At 37.5% G+C, this 9,074-nt stretch overlaps 1 pseudogene; it reads left to right on the top strand.

The window, feature by feature from the left end:
- The first annotated feature begins 6,089 nt into the window (after positions 1-6,089).
- LOC139453803 (cytochrome P450 2U1-like) lies at positions 6,090-7,530 on the top strand (annotated as a pseudogene).
- Positions 7,531-9,074: the final 1,544 nt, after the last annotated feature.

The following is a 9,074-nucleotide window of genomic DNA, read 5'->3' as shown; positions in this document are numbered from 1 at the left end:
TATTATTTTGTTTAGTATTAAAATAAATAGCCTTTCCATAGTCCAACGGCTTGCTGACTTGTTTGATGCATGTCATCGTATCCCAAATACGTGGATCGATGCTCATGATTTCAATCTCTGGATTGTCTGGTCCAGACTCGATTACTTACAGACCGCAGTCATATAGCCGGAATACAGTGCGGCATCAAACAACAAACAAACAAACAAACAATCCAAAGTCTTAAACTTTTCATAAGATGCATTTCTATTCGTGGATCATTTTAACATATCATGTCAAGGTGAGAATATGAAAGGCAGCATCATTTTTATCCTTTTTATATAGAATCCATAATGGTTGTGAGAAACTATTTTTAAGATGTAGAAAAAAAACCACTAATTGCATCCACTTTTGTAGAAAATACAAACCTCACAGAGACTCAGAACTTGTCTTGAATGACAATTCTATAAAAGTTGTTAAACACTTCATTGGTATCATTTTCGATCACCACTTGACCTTCTTACATACACAAAGGGGGCGGTCGGGTAGCCTAGTGGTTAAAGCGTTCGCTCGTCACGCCGAAGACCCGGGTTCGATTCCCGACATGGGTACAATGTGTGAAGCCCATTTCTGGTGACCCCCGCCGTGATATTGCTGGAATATTGCTTAAAACGGCGTAAAACCATACTCACTCACTCACATACACAAAGTAATCAAACGTTTGAAGCACACAATCGGTCACTGATTGTTCAACCTTTCTCTTGTCTGCCCCTTTTGCCTTGTGTGAGCAGTTTCATAAACCCTCATTCTTTTTCCTGTGTACATTTTAGCAGCATCCACACTGTCTCATTTTTTTCTGGCATCGTTCCTATCTTCCCTGTCACCCTTTATAGTCTCCTTTCCTTGCAGTAGCACTCCCCGCTTTTGATTTAGAAGTCTTGATAACAATGGCCATACAATGTTGATGGATGACACTATCGTTTCAATTATTGATACCATAAATACTGTCTTCAGACACCTGCTCGTTTTACAGACTTTTCTGATCCAATACAATCATTTCCTGATCAACTGAACAAAAAAGCTGATGCATGTATGGTAAACCATGGTTTACCAATGATTGCAAACAAGCTACGAGTTCAAAGAGAATAGCAGAACATTATTTCTGTCGCCATTCTATTGTGCATAATTTGATAGATTTATAAAGATAAAGCGAGGCGTACATGTCAACAAAACAAACGCCTAGCTTGGCAGAATCATGTCTAAAAAAACCAACTAGTATTCCCGAAAACCCATGTCCAAGGTAAACATGGGGATGAACTATTTACACACACTTCAGATATTTCGAATAAACTTGTTGAAATCTTCGCTCAACATTCTTCCTCATTGAACTACATTCCCAACATTTTCATACATATGAAAGGCAGCAAGAAACACTACATTACTTTTATATCAGATTATTGGGAAGATTGCTTTTTTTTTAACACGTGAACTCCATACCGCTCTTTGGTAAGCTCATGAAACTGATTCGGGAGCTGAGAACATCCACTATCAACTGAAGCATTTACCAGAACCATGTTTAAAAATGTTGGTCTTCTAATGTTTGATGAAATCTGGACATCAGGTAAATAACCTTCTTCATGGCATGACGCCATAGCTGTTCCCATACCGAAATCTGGACGGAACCATACTGATCCTCAAGTTATAGATCACTTTCATTTACCAACTGTGTTTCCAAAACCACGAAACTCATAATCAATAATCGATCAGTATGATACTTAGAGACCAGTAGTGTAATTGCAAATATATATTGCGGTTTCCCTAAAAACACGAATACCATTGATCATTTAGTTCATTTAGATCATTTGTAAAAAAACGATAATACAATTTCTTTTACGATTTCGAAAAACTATATTATGGCACGATATTCTAAAAGATTTACATGACTTTGGATTGAGAGGCCGCTTGCCTCAATTTATACCCAGCGTTGTATCAGACAGATAATTGTAGAGCCGATCATTATGGCCAGTATCAGGGTAACCAACAAGGCAATATTTGGTCAGCAACATTGCTAGGATTCAAATAAATAGCCTCTCTAAGGGTTTAAACGATTTCATTGATGGATCTCTATTCGTGGATTATTAAAAACATTTCCTGTTGTGGTAAGAATTTGAATACTATCGAGAAGGTAGCTGCAGTAATGCCTACATAAAATACATAAGTGGTCATTAGAACATGATTTTAGATTTTCAAAATCTAAAACTAATTGTACACAGTATTGTAGATTGTACAAGGCTATCAAAGATCCTGAACTATTGTAGATGGCTATCCTTTTAAAGTTGTAAAAGAGGCCAAGTTCTTTGGTACCATTACTGACCACCATTTGACCGTCTTACAGCACATAAAAAAAAATATATAACAAATGCCCGAAAGCCCTTGACTTGTTGAAAGTCATCTAAAACTTAAAGTGGGGAAGGGATTAGAAACTCCAATCGCACAGAGCGCTGATCCACTTCAAACTTGATTATGTCTCCATCATCTGTGGTGGATCCTGGAAAAGTAATTTAACATCAGATAATATTCATCATGAAGGCCTGGGGCTTTGCTTCGAGCCTTCAGAACAACCCTTATCAATAGTTTGTATGTGGAGACTGATCACTAAAACAACATCGGATAAAACCTCCCTTACAATATTTCACAAAGCTGTATTCAAATTAAAGTAATTCTACATATGACGTTTTTATCGACTGTAAGAAGAAATGTCCCATACAAAGTCATCCCTTATTCGACCACTTAGAATAAGAATCACACCTGCCATTTCTGCTGCCAATATCAGTCTTTAAAATATAGCTCCTACTCAGCTTTTGTCTTCTCACCCATGGCATCTGCTACAGCCAGAGCAATTAACTAACCTTAAGAAATCAGAAACAAACAAACCAATCTTCCAGCAAGAATAAAATGAGTTGCGGAACACATATAACACTTACAAATCTAAATTTACAGTCGGATCCAAGGACAGTAACTAGTGCCACTGGCCCTGGATCCAGAAATATATCTTTAAGATTAACAGACGATAATTCTTTTTTACAGCAGAATTAAAGTCAATCATAACAGCTCTCAAACGCATAAATACTCAATCTAAACATAAACAATTCATAATATTTTCAGATGCTCTTTCCTGTCCTCGGGCCATTAATAATGTTTCCTCTTTTATGTAAAATTATAGGATTATATAACGATTTTGCTTCTGGAAAATACGACATCGTCTTTTGTTGGTAAACCAGCCATGTTTAAATCAGTGGTAACACAATGGCTGATACTGCAGCCAAAGTACCACTCAACAAATATGTGACAGTCCTCCCTATCTCATACAATGATTGGATCTGATATCCCAGTTATCTAATGCAAAAATGTAGGACACCTATGTGACATTAAACCAACTATCTAACCACTAACTTGGGTTGTCAGTCCAGTTTAGAAGAGGTAATTTTACAAAGATGTCGTATTGGCTATAGCAGATACACAAATGAATATTTGCTGAAACTCTGAATCCCTTGTGATACATGAACACGGCCAAGCATGCCCTGATAGACTGTGTCGATTTTTCGATTACAAAGATTAACTTTTTCAAAGTTTCATCCATGCAGGATCATTTTAGCATACGTTCCCATTTAATTCTTGTTTTTTTTAAAATAAAGCGACAAAACCCTTTCCATATCAACTAGAAATATCTGCAGAAAGCAAAGTCGATAGTACTATTCCGACTATATAATGAGCATGTGTTTAGGAATCACTATCAAATAGTGATGATACCAGGTGTTCGCGAAAAGGTGAGCGAATCCTGCCCGATCGGTTGTACCCGTCTCAAACACATGCAAAGGCAGGTCACTTGTACACCTAAAAAAACACGGGAAAATATGGTAGAAGTCAAAAGTTGTAAAATGTAAACACCAAAGGCTGGGCTGCTGGAATATTTCTCGACATGAAGGGAATGTTATCTATTGGAAAGTTGAAGTCATACCTCTTGTCATACAGTCTTGTGGAGAGTTGTTTGTTAGATTCAAAGGACTTGAGCTGCAGGAATATTGCATATGGCGAACGTTGACTATTGGAAAGTTGAAGTGGATTGTTTTGTCCCTCTGAATCTTTATGCATAGATCTAAATATGATACAGATGAGGCGGTCTCACTGGTCTCCTTTTTTTCAAGTCCAGGTGGGTAAATCAGTGGAAGTGAATTGGCCATTTGATTGTTATTGAACAATATCAGATCATCGATATACCTGAAGCTTAAGTTAAACTTCTTGGCCAAATTACCTTGATTTGACTTTACCAATCCGAGACGAAATTCCAATTCAGATGCAATAAGAAACAGGTCTGCTAGTAAGGATGCCTCCTTCTTGCCTAAAAGTCTTACCCCCAAATCTTACGTAGATGTTATCAATGAGGACGTCCAGCATTTCACATATTGTTTTCCCAGTAAACCTCAGGTGGCATTTGCTTCCATTTTTCACAAATTGTCCTGAACCTCAACTGTAACTGTGGTCACCACGTTTTGTTACAAAACCTCCGTGGATTAGGGATCAAGGATCAAAGGAATTGAATCAATGGATAAATCTTGATGTACTAAGTGTTATTTTATAAATTTGTAGTGTTTGTTTAGAAGAAAACGTAGATTGTTGGTTGCTGTACACTCGATGGGGGTTGAAGTAGGTTAGACTAATTGTCCCCTTGAGAGGGTATGTAAGTTCAACGTAACTCAAAGTATTTTATGCATACCCGACTATTAAAAGCAGTATATTTGTTATTTTAGATTTTTAGCGAAACTTGTACACTGCCGTGTTGATTTTCCTGACAAGGTATACATGCTTCCATCAAGTAGCTGTTCACTGTAAGATTGTGATGGCATGCAAATGAAGACCCAACGTTTTTATAACCAAACAAGTGATGTTACACGTGCATGTCACGTTGGTATGTTTCGGCAACGGGCTCGCACGTGGTTGTGTCAGATAGTTACAGTGACTAGCTCCAGTATAGTGCAATATACACCTGATGGTAACAGAGGCAAGTTCCAGCTTAGTAGTTGTAGTAGTAGTAGTAGTAGTAGTAGTAGTAGTAGTAGTAGTAGTACTAAGAGTCATCAAGCCTGACCACCAGATGACGTTAGTCACCACTTACAACAAGCGTCTTCAGTAGTGGTAGTGGTAGTTTTCACGAGGCGATAGCCTCAAACAAAGTATCCAGTGCTGTGTCATGCTTGCATAGACAGGACTAGTACACTTTAATACGTGTGTTGATTTACTAGTATTCAATCTGCTGTGCATGGGAGTGCATAATATACAGCGTACACTCTAAAACACATCGTGACATCTACAGTTTGAAAGACCTAGGATTCAAGAAATGGACAGCTGGGAACAATATATATAAGATATCATAAGATATTGATTAAATTTAACTACATATGCCAGAAAGTTGATTTCCAAAATAATGTTATGATATGATGCTTATGTATGAAAAGAATACAATGTTAAATGTCTACTGTATTAATGTGGGTATGGTTAAATCTGGGACAACCAATGTTTCTTAGAGAATCATGCTATGTTCATACCAAAAATAAGGCAGACGCTTTTTGACATGAACATGGAGATCAACTGTAGATGTTTCTAGCAAATGCGAATATAATAGATATTTTAAAATGCAAATATGCACAGAAAACTCTTAAGCTGATGTGAATATAAGAAAATGCAGAATATCATTTACACAATTTAGATGCAGCTCAAACAAGTTAATGGTTGAAGTTGGCAGGCACGAGAAAATACCAAAATGTTTAAGATGTCGACAATATCAGAAATGGACACAGTGTTTCTGGGTCCTTTTGGAATACAAAACTCTTGTTTTGTCTTTCTCAAAAGACTTAGTGGTGACAATGTTGTTTGAGTGTCTGATGTTCTTTTGCGAGGAAGATTTAGAAAATGTGTATGTTTACGTGTTTTCTGTCCATGACCATATTCCCTGGAATGAAAGCTCGCGAGAAGACTGGGAACATAAATGTCAATTCTCACAAAGAAACATCCTACTTCAATTGATTCAATCAACTTTGGAAGATCAAACGTAAGCATGAAAGTGTTTGAGGGCGAACATATTGGAAGCACGATAACTGGTAGTCCAGATCACGTACTTTGTATACCCCTTTGACAAGTGTTAACTGGCACTCACACCCCAAAAGTACTAGAAGTTTAACTTTACTACGGAACTATAATCCCTAATATAACATATGATTAAATTTGACCACTTTCTATGTACTTTTAGGGTATGAGGACAAGTCCTAAATCAGGAATTTCATCCACCCTACGAGCATATCACACACCGGCTCCCGCTACAACAAAGGGGAAAACACTCCACAGAGATCTTAACTAACTAATCCCTATAAGATTTTATGTGAGGTTATATCAAGGTTGATGTTATGTTTCAGTGGAGAACTTGGCCATGACTATTGAAGACCTCTTCCTGGCTGGCACAGAAACCACAGCCACTACAATTCGATGGACAAATGCCTACTTTCTCCACAACCCGGATGTACAAGAAAAGTGTTTTCGGGAGATCCAGGAAAATATCGGCCAGAGCAGATGACCCTCAATGAAGGACAAGACCAATCTGCCGTACGTGGAGGCCACCATTATGGAAGTGTTGAGACTTGCGGATATCGGGCCAACCGCTCTCCCACACACCGTTCCCCACGATGTACAGGTCAGAGGGTACACGTTCCCAAAGGGTGTCAACGTCATATTAATGCTTGACTCGGTCCTATAGGACCCGGATGTGTGGGATGGCTCAAACAAATTCCGCCCCGGTCGTTTCCTTGACGACACTGGCAAGATTGTAAAGAAAGAAGAGTTCATTCCCTTCTCTTTGGGTGAGTTTAATCGCGTGGACAAACTCAATATTGCTGAGTGCAGCGTTATACAAACAAACAAACAAATAAACAAATTTATTCTAGAAATTCAGTTAGTCAAGACCCTATTTAATCAAATGGATTTATATAATGTGATCATAACAATGATTCTTCAATCCGAATATATGTTCATCCAAACAAACTCATTCGGAGCTTCAGAACAACCACTTTCAAGAAATAACATTTTCTTCATATCGTTTTCACCGTGCATCTACAGAGCGGCTTTACATGAACAGCTAGACTTCATGATGACAGCATATTTGGCATTGCAATGAAGCAAAATCAACGAATTGAGAAACATCTCAAAAGTATATCGTATTCCATGGCATAGATGCCAACACACGTAGGTCAGGTACGTTGGATTTGAAACTCAAATGTTTGAAACATTTCAGGTCGACGAGTTTGTCTGTGTGAGTCGATGGCCCGGATGGAGTTCTTCCTCTTCCTGACCACCATGATCCAGATGTTCAAGATCGTCCCGGTAGATGGCCAGATGCCCTCCTTGGATGGAATCTTTGGCATAACCAATTCTCCAAAACCATTCCTCATGAAAGCTATTCACAGGATTTAATTAGCTTATGAGTGAGGGAAAGGATAGATAGATAAATAGATCATCTTTATTTTCTCAAGTTGATGAAGATACATTGATATGAGATATTACGGTGTTCTACAAATGTATATATGTAACAGCTGATTATTATATGTACAGGCAGTTTCACATCGTTATCAAATAATGTTTCTTGGTAGGTTTTTCCACATTTTAACAGTTTTACATACTCGGAGCATTATATTTGTCAATAGATTGTATTCAATTGCCATAGTACTTTCTCTTGGCAAACCGCCAACTAAAAAAGGACAGAAAGGTATCATCATCATCGTTCTAGATACTAGGAAAAGTTGTCACATCTAGTAAATCAATAATAGCTTCAACAAGAATACTTCTTTGTTGTTGAGTCTTTTTACAATACATAAACACATGTTTGATAGTATCAAAAGCAAATGTCCCGCATAACCATTCATCAGATTGTATACTGTAGGTGCTAAGACATAATAAATATGCTAAAGCATAGAAGTGTTCCGGACTTTCAATTGTTAGTTACCAAAGTCTGTGTACCTTAGGTGATCGTATAAGAGAGTATCGTTTTAGGTTTTCTCTTGAATGAATCTCTGCATGAATTACGTTATGGTCACATACGCTTATTTGTTTTTTAACTCGACTCGCCCATGCATGTTTTTTTTTTGGGGGGGGGGGGGATGAGAATAGGTGTTATATGTGTTTATATCATTATTGAGTTCATACTTGTGAAAGCATGTGGTATACGGGTGACATTTTACATTTATCATCTTTTTCTTTAATTGTATCGAGTTCATACTAAACAAGTCTGTGCTGCAATAGTCTTTTAAATGCAAAGTTAATGTCACTATTACATAGTCTTCCAAGGAATAAGAGAGCTCGTTGATCAATGTACGCCTGTAGTGAAATTAAACCCAGACAATCTCTGGTAAAGACGGAAGGAGTGCGTCTAGACAGTCCTTGAATCTTTTTACAAAAATAACGTTGAATAATTTCAAACATATCGTATTCCTTCGGTGACAGTTTACCCCATACACAACAAGCAAATAATCCACATGGTAAAATTACCCTTTCCCATTTATGAACAGCGGGGATAGAATTTAGACCACCAAAGTATAGTCCATGATTATAATTTATATTGACTAACATTCTGAGTTTTTCACATATTAGATAGGTATGTTCTAAGGTTTTCTTTGATGTACTTTAAAGCAATCCAGCATAAGTTACATTTTCCTTTTTAGGAAGTACTTGTGAACCAATGTAGACACATTGACAGACAGAATATTCCCAAACAGTAGAAATGCACTTTTACTGGCATTATATTTCAAATGCCATCTATTAGCATAGGTGTATAGATCATTCAGTAGACATTGCAGTCCGTCAGGGGAGCTGCTCAACAACGTAGTATCGTCTGCTAATAGGATGCCGGGTGTATTACCCCATGGAAGACACGAACCACGCCCTGAATCTTGAAGTGAATACAACAAGTTATTAATATACAGAGTAATATACAGAGTAAAAAGCCATGCCGATAAAATCGACCAACACCTTGCTTAACCTCCAATGCTTACACATG

Source organism: Haliotis cracherodii, unplaced genomic scaffold (assembly GCF_022045235.1).
Source record: "Haliotis cracherodii isolate W230 unplaced genomic scaffold, xgHalCrac1.p SCAF_10, whole genome shotgun sequence".
NCBI lineage: Eukaryota > Metazoa > Mollusca > Gastropoda > Lepetellida > Haliotidae > Haliotis > Haliotis cracherodii.
The sequence above is the reverse complement of the archived record's forward strand: the minus strand, read 5'-3'. Positions and strand labels throughout refer to the sequence as shown.